We start from the raw sequence: 13,828 nt of genomic DNA on the forward strand, positions 1-13,828 counted from the left end.
ACCTTGAATGTAAAATGGATTAAATGCCCCAACCAAAAGACAAAGACTGGCTGAATGGATACAAAAACAAGACCCATATATATGCTGTCTACAAGAGACCCACTTCAGACCTAGGGATATTTACAGACTGAAAGTGAAGGGATGGAAAAAGGTATTCCAGGCAAATGGAAATCGAAAGAAAGCTGGAGTAGCAATATTCATATCAGGTAAAATAGACTTTAAAATAAAGACTGTTACAAGAGATAAGGAGGGACACTACATAATGATCAAAGGATCAATCCAAGAAGAAGATATAACAATTATAAATGTTTATGCACCCAACATAGGAGCACCTCAATACATAAGGCAACTGCTAACAACCATGAAGGGAGAAATTGACAGTTACACAGTAATAGTAGGGGACTTCAACACCCCACTAACACCAATGGACAGATCATCCAAACAGAAAATAAATAAGGAAACACAAGCTTTAAATGACACAATAGACCAGATGGATTTAATTGATATTTGTAGAACATTCCACCCAAAAGTGGCAGAATACACTTTCTTCTCAAGTGCACATGGAACATTCTCTAGGATAGATCACATCTTGGATCACAAATCAAGCCTCAGAAAATTTTTAAAAATTGAAATCTTATCAAGCATCTTTTCTGACCACAACGCTAGGAGATTAGAAATCAATTACAGGAAAAAAAAAAACTGTAAAAACACAAATACATGGAGGCTAAACAGTGCACTACTAAATAACCAAGAGATCAAAAAAGAAATCAAAGAAGAAATTTAAAAATACACAGAAACAACTTACAATGAAAACATGACGACCCAAACCTATAGGATGCAGCAAAAACAGTTCTAAGAGAGAAGTTTGTAGCAATTCAATCTCAGCTCAAGAAACAAGAAAAATCTCAAAAAGAAATCTAACCCTATACTTAAAACAACTAGAGAAAGAAGAACAAAGAAAACCCAAAGTCAATAGAAGGAAAGAAATCATAAAGATGAGAGCAGAAATAAATGAAATAGAAATGAAGAAAACAATAGCAAAGATCAATAAAACTAAAAGCTGGTTCTTTGAGAAGATAAACAAAATTGATAAACTCTTAGCCAGAATCAAGAAAAAAAAGGGAGAGGACACAAATCAATAAAATTAGAAATGAAAAAGGTGAAATCACAACTAACACTGCAGAAATACAAAGGATTATACTACAAACAACTATATGCCAATAAAATGTACAACCATGAAGAAATGGACAAATTCCTGGAAAGGTACAATTTTTCAAGACTGAACAAGGAAGATTTAGATAATACAATGAGACCTATCACAAGTAATGAAATTGAAACCATAATTAAAAATCTTCCAACAAACAAAAGTTCAGGACCAGATGGCTTCACAGGCAAATTCTATCAAACATTTAGAGAAGAGCAAACACCTATCCTTCTCAAACTCTTCCAAAAAATTGCAGAGGGAGAAACACTCCCAAATTCATTCTATGAAGTCACCCTCATCACCCTGATACCAAAACCAGAAAGAGACATCACAAAAAAAGAAAATTATAGACCAATATCACTGATGAACATAGATGCAAAAATCCTCAACAAAATACAAGCAAACAGAATCCAACAGCACATTAAAAGGATCATACACCATGACCAAGTGGGATTTATCCCAGGGATGCAAGGGTTCTTCAATATACACAAAACAATCAATGTGATACACCACATAAACAAATTAAGGAATAAAAACCATACGATCACCTCAATAGATGCAGAAAAAGCTTTTGACAAAATTCAACACCCATTTATGATAAAAACTCTCCAGAAAGTGGGCATAGTGGGAAACTACCTCAGCATAACAAAGGCCATATATGACCAACCCACAGCAAACATCATTCTCAATGGTGAAAAACTGAAAGCATTTCCTCTAAGATCAGGAACAAGACAAGGATGTCCACTCTCACCACTATTATTCAACATACTTTTGGAAGTCCTAGCCATGGCAATCAGAGAAGAAAAAGAAATGAAAGGAATACAAATTGGAAAAGAAGAAGTAAAACTGTCACTGTTTGCTGATGACATGATTCTATACATTGAAAATCCTAAAGATGCCACCAGAAAACTACTAGAACTAATCAATGAGTTTGGTAAGGTTGCAGTTTACAAAATTAATGCACAGAAATCTCTGGCATTCCTATACACCAACAATGAAAAATCAGGAAGAGAAATTAAGGAAACAATCCCAGTTACCACTGTAACAAAAAGAATAAAATACCTAGGAATAAGCCTGCCCAAGGAGGCAAAAGACTTGTACTCAGAAAACTATAAACTACTGATGAAAGAAATCAAAGATGACATAAACAGATGGAGAAATATACCATGTTCTTGGATTGGAAAAATCAATATTGTGAAAATGACTATACTACCCAAATCAATCTACAGATTCAACGCAATCCCTACCAAACTACCAATGGCATGCTTCACAGAATTAGAACAAAAAATTTTACAATTCGTATGGAAACACAAAAGATCCCAAATAGCCAAAGCAATCTTGAGAAAGAAAAACAGAACTGGAAGAATCTGGCTCCCCGGCTTCAAACTACACCACAAAGCTACAGTAATCAAGACAGTATGGTACTGGCACAAAAACAGAAATATAGATCAATGGTACAGGATAGAAAGTCTAGAGATAAACCCACGCACATATGGGCACCTAATTTATGACAAAGGAAGCAAGAACATACAATGGAGAAAAGACAGCTTCTTCAATAAGTGGTGCTGGGAAAACTAGACAGCTACATGTAAGAGAATGAAATTAGAACACTACCTAACACCATACAAAAAAATAAACTCCAAATGGATTAAAGTCTTAAATGTAAGACCAGACACTATAAAACTCTTAGAGGAAAACAGGAAAAACACTCTCTGACATAAACCACAGCAAGATCTTTTTTGACCCACCTCCTAGAGTAACGGAAATAAAAACAAAAATAAACAAATGGGACCTAATTAAACTTAAAAGCTCTTGCACAGCAAAGGAAACCATAAACAAGATGAAAAGACAACCCTCAGAATGGGAGAAAATATCTGCAAATGAAACAACAAAGGATTAATCTCAAAAATATACAAACAGGTCATGGAGCTCAATATCAAAAAAACAAAAAATCCAGTTGAAAAATGGGCAGAAGACCTAAATAAACATTTCTCTAAGGAAGACATATAGATGGCCAAGAGGCACATGAAAAGATGCTCAGCGTCACTAATTATTAGAGAAACGCAAATCAAAACTACAATGAGGTATCACCTCACACCAGTCAGAATGGCCATTATCAAAAAATCTAGAAACAATAAATGCTGGAAAGGACGTGGTGAAAAGGAAACCCTCTTTCACTGTGGGTGGGAATGTAAGTTGTTACAGCCACTATGGAGAACAGTATGGAGGTTCCTTTAAAGACTATAAATAGAACTACCATATGACCCAGCAATCCCACTACTGGGCATATACCCTGAAAAAAAACATAATTCAAAAAGAGTCATGTACCACAATGTTCACTGCAGCTCTATTTACAACAGCCAGGACATGGAAGGAACCTAAGTGTCCATCAACATATGAACAGATAAAGAAGATGTGGCACATATATACAATGGAATATTATTCAGCCATAAAAAGAAATGAAATTGAGTTATTTGTAGTGAGGTGGATGGACCTAGAGTCTGTCTGTCATACAGAATGAAGTAAGTCAGAAAGAGAAAAACAAATACCAGATGCTAACGCATATATATGGAATCTAAAAAAATAAAATAAAATAAAAAAATAAAGGTAGTGAACATAATTTCAGGGCAGGAATAAAGAGGTAGACATAGAGAATGGACTTAAGGACTTGGGGTGGGAGGGGGAAGCTGGGGCGAAGTGAGAGTAGCATCGAGATATATACACTACCGAATGTAAAATAGTTGGCTGGTGGGAAGCAGCAGCATAGCACAGGGAGATCTGCTAGGTGCTTTGTGACCACCTAGAGGGGTGGGATAGGGAGGGTGGGAGGGAGATGCAAGAGGGATATGGGAATAGATGTATGCATATAGCCGATTCACTTTGTTGTGGAACAGAAACTAATACAGTATTGTGAAGCAATTATACTCCAATAAAGATCTATTAAAAAAAATTGAAAGAAAAATCAAGTGTGTAGAACTTAATTCTTGAGTAATAGTTAATAGTTATAAATAAACATTAAAATCGCTAACTATTTACTCATTTGTTTCCAAACACTGACTAAAAGAGCCACAGCAAAAAAAAAAGGAAAAAGCCTAAAATACTATTGGAAACAGTAGAGACCAGATGAAAAAGAAAGAGTAAAACCTATTAGTGCTGAAAATCAAAGAAAATGTTTTTAAATGAAAAATAAAAACACTTATAGAGTGCATCCTTGTGCCCTGAGCAGCATGTTTACTCACTGTTAACAGCCTGGCTTCTATAAAGAAAAACTGACAATTACTGATATAAATTACTGTCTTTATAGACAATGAGAACTATGCAACAGAATGAATTCCCATTTTGGTGATGCCCCAGGAAAGTTATACTAGCTATACCAACACTTGGTCCTGCACATCTGAGGCACACCTGTCATCTCCCCGGTCTCCATCTCCTACTGCCGTATTTTGCCTACTTGTAGTTTTTTACTGACATTTAAATGATGTTTTACATTTGTTTCTTTTTAAATTGAATATATTCTCACAGCTCCTTCCCATTCTTTGTGGGAAGAAGGGGAATACACATGGAAAAATAAATATTAATTGGGCTGGAAGTTCTGGGCAAGACCTTTTGATAAGACTATGAAAGCATTTCAAGGTTCATCATTGGGCTGGTCTAGCATTTGGAACAAATGTAACCAACATCAGAGATATCAGTGTTGGCATTTCAATCTTGGGCAGATGGACAGAGTCCTCCATCTCCAAAGTTGACATGTTTTTAAAGAGGTCAAGTATGTCACCTGAATCTATGTGCAATTTTTAAAAACTTATCTCACAAAGATTAAATACACAGATACACCAGAGCAAATCAGCCTTGGAATGGAAGCCTCAGACTTCATTCCAAGCAATTATCTTCCCACAGATCTTTAATCTCCAAATAAATAGCCACTTCAAGTCTACAGAAAAGTATGGGGGGAGGGGAGGTTTAAAAACAAACAAACAAAAAAACCTTTGACAACTGACAGAATACCTCATGTTCAGGAAGCAGCAAAACTTTTCTTTGGTTGGGGGGTTGGTATTTGCTTTTTTTGTTCTTTTGTTTTTGAGGAGGTTGTTTGTTTTGATTTGGAGGGTTTGGGTGGTAAAATCTGCACTTTTCATTTGTTTCTAAGTCATTAGTCCATTCAACAAGCATGAGCCAGGTGCCTACATGCTGGTGCTGGGGGAAAAGAAATGAACTAAAAAGGAGGTCACAGACAGGTAAGGAGGACAATCGCGGCCAGGGAAGTATCGGGTCTGAGGTGACTAGGCAGGAGGAGAGGGTGCACAGGAGTGGGTTAAGGACTTTGAACTATATCCTGAAGGCACTGGGGAAATATGGAAAGCAGAGTGTGATATTATTACATTTTAGAAAAAAATCAGAGTGAAATAGAAATGGCAGGGCGGGATCAAGGAGATCAGCTGGGAGATTTTCCAGGGTGCTCTGTGCCAGTTGAGGAGGTGAGTAAGTCTAAAACCCCACCTCTGCACTCAGCTCTCCAAGCCCCCCCATCCTAGAGCAGGAGGTTTCATTCTACGAGAAGGGGAGCTATTATCTTCTTACAAAGGTGTGCTCTGCTTCCCAAGTCCTGAACAAAGGGCTGCAACCACCCATATTAATGTACATTTTTCTAATTCATAAACTCAGAGAGGGGTCCTTGTTCTAATTCACACAAAGACAGCTGTATGAGCTGGGTTGTCCTCAATCTTGTAATTATTTAAGTGAGAAATAATAAGGTCCAGATCTAAAACAGAGAGGATAAGGAGAGGAGAAGATATTCACAGTGGATATTCATTCACCAAACATTCTGAGGGCCTAATTTGTGCCACCCTCCAAGTGTACAAAGGGAGTCATAACTTAGCTCTGACCTGGGACGGGTGACAGAGTAAGATGGGAGGTGATAGAAACAAACGTATTTCAAATATCAAACACCTGATTTGCCATTTGCCTTCTCAACCTGCTCTTGATCTTAATGTTCCCATTCTAGTTAATGTATTCGGCACTCCAAAATCTCAAAACCCCAGAATCAGCTTTGATTCTTCCTTGCCTCAATCAGTCAGACTTGTAGGACTATCCACTATCCCTGCAATACAGCTCATACTTGGCCATTTCGACTGCTTCTGCTCCAAGTCCTTTCTACTTTCTCCCTTGAACCTCTGAATTTAACTTACAGCTGTTCTCCCTACTTCCACTCTCTTTGATGTCTAATCCATTCTGCTTTGGCAGGATCTTTAAACCCAGCGATGACCAAGTTCTTATCAAGGAGTATCCATCTCATGAAGTTGAAATTCTTTAGCATGACACTCAAGTCACACTGTAATGGAACCCCAAGTTTCCTCTCCAGATTTATCTCCATTTTTATCTGATTATTTCTGATGATCATTTTGCCTCAACTATCCTTATCCTCCATCTCTGATGATCAAAATCCTACACCCTACACACTTTCCATGAATGGCTAGCTGTCTTGTGAGGTAGTGAGCTTGTGGTGCTCCAGAAGAGGCTAAACAATTCTGGCATTGAGTAGGGGATTTGTAGGATCAGTAGTTTGCAAAGCCTAGTTGATCATCAGAATCACTAAGGAGAGATTTTGAAAGGTTCAGATTCCTAATCCCTAACTCTAGAAACTCTGATTTGATAAGTTTGGAATACTGCCTGTGAATCTGTATTTCTAAAAGCTTCCATAAGAGCCAAAATTGTGAATCTCCCCAAATGACTACTTAAAGTCTGTTTCACTGTTACATTTCTATAACACGAAGCCTTGCCTGGGCCTCCCAGAAGGATGCGGTTGTTTCTGCCCCTGTGTAGATAGCATTATCTTACAACTATTCAAATCTGTTTTCTATCACCTCCATGACACTACATGATCTTGAGGTCAAGAGTCCTGTATCGCACTCACTCACAGGGCCAGAATAGTCTTTCTATAAAGATTTGACAAATTAAATTGAATTTGCTTGCAGTAGATTTGAACTATGCTATTTTCAGGACCAAAAAAGAATGAGAGTTTAAACAAAACTGAAAATGGCACTATTAAATACAGAAGTCTCCTGATAGCTGGACTTTGATCTTAGTGTGAAAGATTAGCAAACCTGAAATGTATACTTTTCATTGAAACCGGATGCACACCATTAGTACAAATGCAAGCGTGAACTCGTATAATAATATTCCGTCGGGTTTCAGACTCATTCGCCCCTCATATGTCAACTCCTCTTCTTCCGATGCTGATTTGCCCTTTCATTCTTCATGTTTGCTCCTTTTCTTTATCTTGAATTGACCACTGGAAGTTATTTTAGGGCATGATGATAGATTCTAAAACTTAGTGGCACAAAACTGCTACAGAATCTTTTTCTCTCTACGGAAATATGCCCATGAAGTACTACACCATTAAGGAAAGCAAAGATATAGACAGTTTTTTGGCTCACAAAATTACATTTTAAATTGTGCATTTAAAATATGTATGCAATGCCAAGAATATATAGAAATTTATAAGTAGATCTTTAATAATATAGGCAAGTTTTCTAAAAATCAACTTTACTGAAATATAATTACAGATAATAAACTATATCTACTTCAATTTAACAATTAGATGAGTTTTGACAGCTGTATACACTCATGAAACCACCATCACATACACAACATTTACTCATTCCCAAAAGACAATTTTCTTTAAATAGTAATCATTCCAAAAGCAAACCTAAACTGAGTACATAAGAGATTCCCTCCTCTTTCCAAAATACATTTAATTGGGTATAAATTGTGTAAACCAGTGATTCTCAACTGGGGCGATTTTACCCCCCCCCCGCCAGGAGTCATTTGGCAATATCTGGAGACAGTTTTGGTTGTCTGGATTTGGGGTGGGTGCTGCTGATAAGTAGTTGTTAGAGGCCAGGGATGCTGCTAAACATCCTACAATGCACAGGATGGCCCCCACTACAACAAAGGACTATTGGCCTAAAATGTCAGTAGCGCTGAGGTTGAGAAACCCTGGTATAGATGTCCATGTCCATAACTGACCTTGAATGAAGCAATACAATACTCACTTTCTAAGTCTTCGCATTTGCTTATTGTCCTGCCTGAAATGCCTCTCCAATGCCCACCAACAAACCTATGAAGAGGGTACTATTTTTCTCCCCATTTTATAATTGAAAGAAACTGAGGCTTAGAGAGGTGAATTAACTTGGCCCAGGTCATACAATTAGTATGTGGCAGGGCTGGGATCTGAATCCAGGTCCTTTTCCTCTGGAGCCTGTTCTTAAATTCTATGCGATACTACTGATTTTTCTAAATAAAAATACAAGCTCTATGTGTGGCCTGGGCACTTAGTAAACAGTCAATATATCTAAGCAAATACTAACATGCCGAATGTACACAGGCACTAATTCAATAGGAGAAAGTACCTTCTTTCTGTCAATTAGATATTATTTTTTTCCCCAAATTTTTGGTGAATGGGAATATATCTTATGTTCTTGGGTGTCTTATTTGTACCAAGCACAAAAGCCTCTTTTCATTCAATCTTCCTGGGAACACTGTGCATGGTTATTAGTAACCACATCTTTAACATGAGGAACCAGAATCTCAGAGTAAATTAACCACAATAGTGTTGGGATTTAAACCAAGATCATCTGGGTTTGTCTGTTCATTTAACTGTACCAAACCCTCAGTAGCTGCTATTATAAACCGAATGTTTGCATCCCTCTTAAATTCCTATGTTGCAGCGCTAACCCCCAGTATGATGGTATTTTGAGATAGGGCCTTTGGGAGGTAACAGGTCATGAGGGCAGGGCCCTGATCAGACGGGTGAGTGCTCTTATGAGAGGCAGCAGTTTGCTCTTTCTCTCTACCTGCCAAGTGAGGACACAGTGAGAAGGCAGCCATCTGCAATCCAGGAAGAGAACTCGCACCAGAACCTGACCGTGCTGGTTCCTTGATCAAGGCCTTCCAGCCTCCAAACTGTGAAAAAATGAATTTCTGTTGTTTAAGCACCCAGTCTACGGTATTCTGTTATGGCAACCTGAGCAGACCAAGACAGCTGGAAATTATAAAACTGTACCAAAAGAACACTGTTTCTTAAATTCTTTCTTGTTTCTACCCTCAGATATATCCACTCTGAGATAAGGAGCTTTTACCCTGTTACCTTCAACGTCCTTCTAAGGAACTTTTTTCTGAATGTCTTCCTATACTGTAGCTAGAATAAAATAATCTATACAATACACCAAGCAATGTGTCTAGGCAGAGTAGGCTCTACATAGACATTATTGTGTTGTGTTTTTTAAACCTGTAAGTGCTTTTCAGTGTTTATTCTTTCACTGACATATATTAACCACACCTTAAAGCTTTTGGCAGGTTCGATCAGCAGTCTCTCTCTTTGTGAAGGTAGTATTCTCTATGTCCCTACCCCCAATACCACTGTATATGGTTTGTTCACTCATTTCTAAGCTTTACTGAGAAGTCCTTTCTGCAAAAATCACACACGCACAGAAACCCTACAGCTTTATTCAAATTAGCTTAGGGAATTCCTCTAGGCTTCTCCTTCCTACTTTCTGCTGTGCTCCTTGGTGCTTTCTGCAGTTCCTACCATTTTCCTTCCTATATTAGCTCAAACTTTCCAACATATCTTTGTTAAACTTGGAATCTAGATCTCAACTTCCTGTTTCATCACTGACCCTGAAGTCCCAAAGGATGCCCTGCTAGGCATTGCTCAAGCTCCAGGTCCCCCAAATCCCTCTGCCCTAATGTGGGGCTCTTCACCACACCGGTGACCTTCCCTCTGCCCTAGGCTCAGCATGGGGAAGATGGATTAGGCTCTTCTTTTATTACAGATCACAGCCTGCCCTGTCTCAGAGTTCTGCATGTATGTGCCTGTCTTCCCACATGGAAAAGAGTTCAAGTCCCATTCATTCTCATATGTCCCAGCTCCCCTAGCACCAGTCTATGGCTGTGCTCAAGACAGGAAATGAATTAGACTGAACTGAGGCTACAGTTGTATTCTAGTTCTTCAGAGCTTTTATTCTTCTTTTCTTCTACCCTTCTAGTTCCATGATTCACCACCCCTCTTTGATCCCACTTTGCTTTTATTCTTGACACTTTGGGCAAAAGTCAGAAGACCTGTATGCAAATCAAAGCTTTTCTACTTGCCACTGGACAAGTTATTTAACCTCCCAGCCTTCATTCAGTCATCTACTATAGAGGAGAGAGAGAAAGAGAGGGAGAGAGAAAGAGTATCTGATATATGCTAGCATTCAATTATTGTTATTTGCCACTATTAGTATCATTATTGTAGCTTGAAAATGGCCATGGTGAGAGTATTTACACCACTGAAATTAGTAAACACTACAAATTGGGATTTTTTTTTAGACAGCTGCTTTACCAGCACACCACTAGGCTAGTACTGCATACTGAAATGATAATATTTTTGATCTATTAGGTTAAATAAATCATTATTAAAATTAACTTCACCTGTTTCTTTTTACTTTTTTGATACGGCTAGCAAAGGATTTTAGATTACATTGTGATATTCTTTTTGGCTGGCGCTGGGCAAGATAGATCCTAACCTACATGGTAGCATCACCCCATCAACACCCCACAGTTTGGTCTCCAGGTATTTCTGGGCATCCCAGGGAGAGCTCAGGTGCTCCAAAAAATGGTCTGAGTTGATATTTGCCACCTTAATCAGCAGTTCTCTCTTTGAACCATTGTTCTTCCTAAGTCTTCAGGACCCTTGCACGGTCTAATTACCTTGACATTCCAGACAGATCTCTCCACATCCTTGTTTGATTTGCTGTGGGTTAGGTCCCTTCCACAGCTATTAGAAATGTCTACTGAGAGCACCCAAGAACCCAGTATCTCTATTTCAAGGGTCCTTATCCACTTCATCACAGTTCCAGGTGGCAACAAGGTAAGAACCAACTCAATGCCCACCAATGAAAAAATCCTAAGGCTCCTTATACACAGAAGTCCCTTCTTCTTTTACACTCTCTCTCCAGTTACTTAGACCTCATCTTCTATTCCTGGCCCAGGGAGAGAAGGAGAAAATTCTACGAGGGGCAAAATTACCCTAATATACAAAAAACTACCTTTGATGTTTCCTAGCTGCCCCCACCTCTAACTTTTACTATATTAAAGCTTCTTCATAACGTATTAAATGTGAGATTCTGTTATTGCAAGGTTAGTAAAAAAATCATGTTTTTCATGGGTCTTTTAGTTACTGCTTAGATAAATAAAAGGGAGAAAGGTTTATTACTTGTTTGTTTCTTTTTTAACTTGTTTATTAACACTGATATAAACAGTAAGACTCAGTAGTCTAGGTATGATGTGAAGTGGCTTGACTGCTAGGGTCATGGCCGTAGAGATGGTGACAAATGACCAGATGTGGGTTATACTTTGGAGGTAGAACAATAAGGTTTACTGGATTAGATGTGACAGGTGAAGGAAATCAAGGAATCAAAGGTGACTTCTGGGTGATGTGGCTGAGTAGCTATGTAGTGGTGTCATTAACTGAGCGTTACAGGAAGACAGGAGGAGCAGATAGGGGAGGCAGTTTGCAAGTCAAGAGCTCTGCTTTGGACAGCTCCTCATTTAAACACCACAGAGGTGTTGAAAATGACTCTAAGAGTAATTTTATTTTCCCCATTTTACAGATGAGGAAACTAAATCACAGAGACGTTATGTAACTTGGCCAAGATCATTTGACTAACTCACTCCATGTGACGTTTTCCTTTACATGGCAGTATAGAGGTTAAGGTTGCTGAATTCTAATCCCAGGACTACCATCTACTAGTTGTGTGACCCTTTGACAAGGCATTTAATTTCTCTGAGCTGTGATTTTGTCCTTTTGAAAATGGAAAGGTTCCTGCTCAGGATCTGTGTGAGGGTTAAGTGAGACGAGATAGGCAATGTACATGACATAGCATATAATAAATGCTGGGTAAATGTTAGCTAATATTATAGTTGGTCACTTTCAAAGCTAGGAATATTGTTGTTGCCTTATGATCTTAGGTTTACTCCAACTAAAAGGACCCATCTAGGAGGTATATTTTCTCCATCCAATTGTCCTTTAGCTTTGGCACTAGTTGAAGACTAGTTATCAAGACTAGCTACGACTCATTATGAAGACTACGTACCAGAATGACAACTTGGTCGTCTGTGATGGATATATTTTGACATCTAAAAATTAGGTGGGGCGGGTAGGAAAGGGGGCGGAGATGTACTAAGTGAAACCTGAAATAAAGCCTGACTAAGTAAAGGAAACATCAGAGACAAAAGACAAGATACAAAAACTCCACTGAAAGGGTCTGAAATGACCAAAGAGAAAAAGTCCCAACCTTAATCAGGGAAAGTTAGTTTCATCAGTGAAAAAGAATAACCACACACACGATACAATCAGGCAGTAGAGATCTTGATACTGGAAAACCAAAGGTGAGGAGTATTCAACAGCATTTCCCCCACGCTCACCTCACAGGAAGAACTGGTCCAGAATTAGCAAGATTGAGAGGTCTCAGTTTAAATGCCTGGAAAATTCCTTCCCTGAACAGCAGCCTCGTCCACCATCCCAATAGACACCCTAACTTCAGAATGCCTTTGGTGATACCACCCCTTCTCCATCAATGGCCAAAATAAACAGCAGTGAAAAATCACTGACAACTGAGGGCAGGGGTAGGGTAGGGGAACGACCCACTGAACAGTCACCAAAATGGTGCCCTTTCTATACCTTTGAAAAGTAAAATGAGGATGCGATCATTAATTTTAGTATGAAAAGCTATCAGAGGAAGCAGGGCAAAAGCAAGACCACAGAGAGACATGTGAAAATGGCTAACGTGTCATGCCTTCTCTTTTTCAGAAGTATAGGGTCCACCCTACCCCAGGCAGGCTTCCTCCAGGTTGGATCCTGGCTACTCGTCTGGTGTGGGGCCTTTAGTGCCTGCAGCCTGGGGAGTTGGTCTAGTAGAACTGTTAAAAGCAAGAGCTCTGGAGACAGGCTGCCCAAGTCTGAATCCCAGCTTACCTCAAGCGTTTCAGTCATAATGGAAGAATTATTGGAGTAACTGGGCAAATCACTTAACCTTTCAAAGACTCTGTTTTTCTCATTATTAAATGAGGGAAAGAGTACAGTAACTGTATCTAGTATCTAACTCTGCAGGGTTGCTGTGAGATGTCAGTGAGGTAATGCACGTAAAGTACCTAGCACGCAGCTTTTAATAAGCATTTACATTATTATGTCATTATCTGTAGTTTCATTCTGATTAGACCAGGATTTCTCAGTGGGAATGAGCCTTAAAAAAAACAACTGCCAGGAATTTGTTCCTTTTCAGTCTACTTCTGTGGCTTGCCACTACTCTAGAAAAGAATATTAATTATTGAGTACTCACTAAGTGCCTCCCAAAATTGCTAAAAAAAATAGCAGGGAACCATTACTTAAAGTCCCAAGAATAAAAAAAGAGAGGCAGGAAGATTGGACAAAGGTGGATTTCAGAAGTTCTCTGAAAGAGATGAATCAGTGAGGAGGGGTAAGAAAAGCCAACTTTTGCATACCTATGAAGGTTAGGATCATTTCTAATCTGTCATAAAGAGTTGTGACTTCCTCTTGTATGTTTTTATTTTTCTTTCTTTTCCCAA

The sequence above is a fragment of the Phocoena phocoena genome, chromosome 1, assembly GCF_963924675.1.
Source record: "Phocoena phocoena chromosome 1, mPhoPho1.1, whole genome shotgun sequence".
In the NCBI taxonomy this organism is placed as follows: Eukaryota; Metazoa; Chordata; class Mammalia; order Artiodactyla; family Phocoenidae; genus Phocoena; species Phocoena phocoena.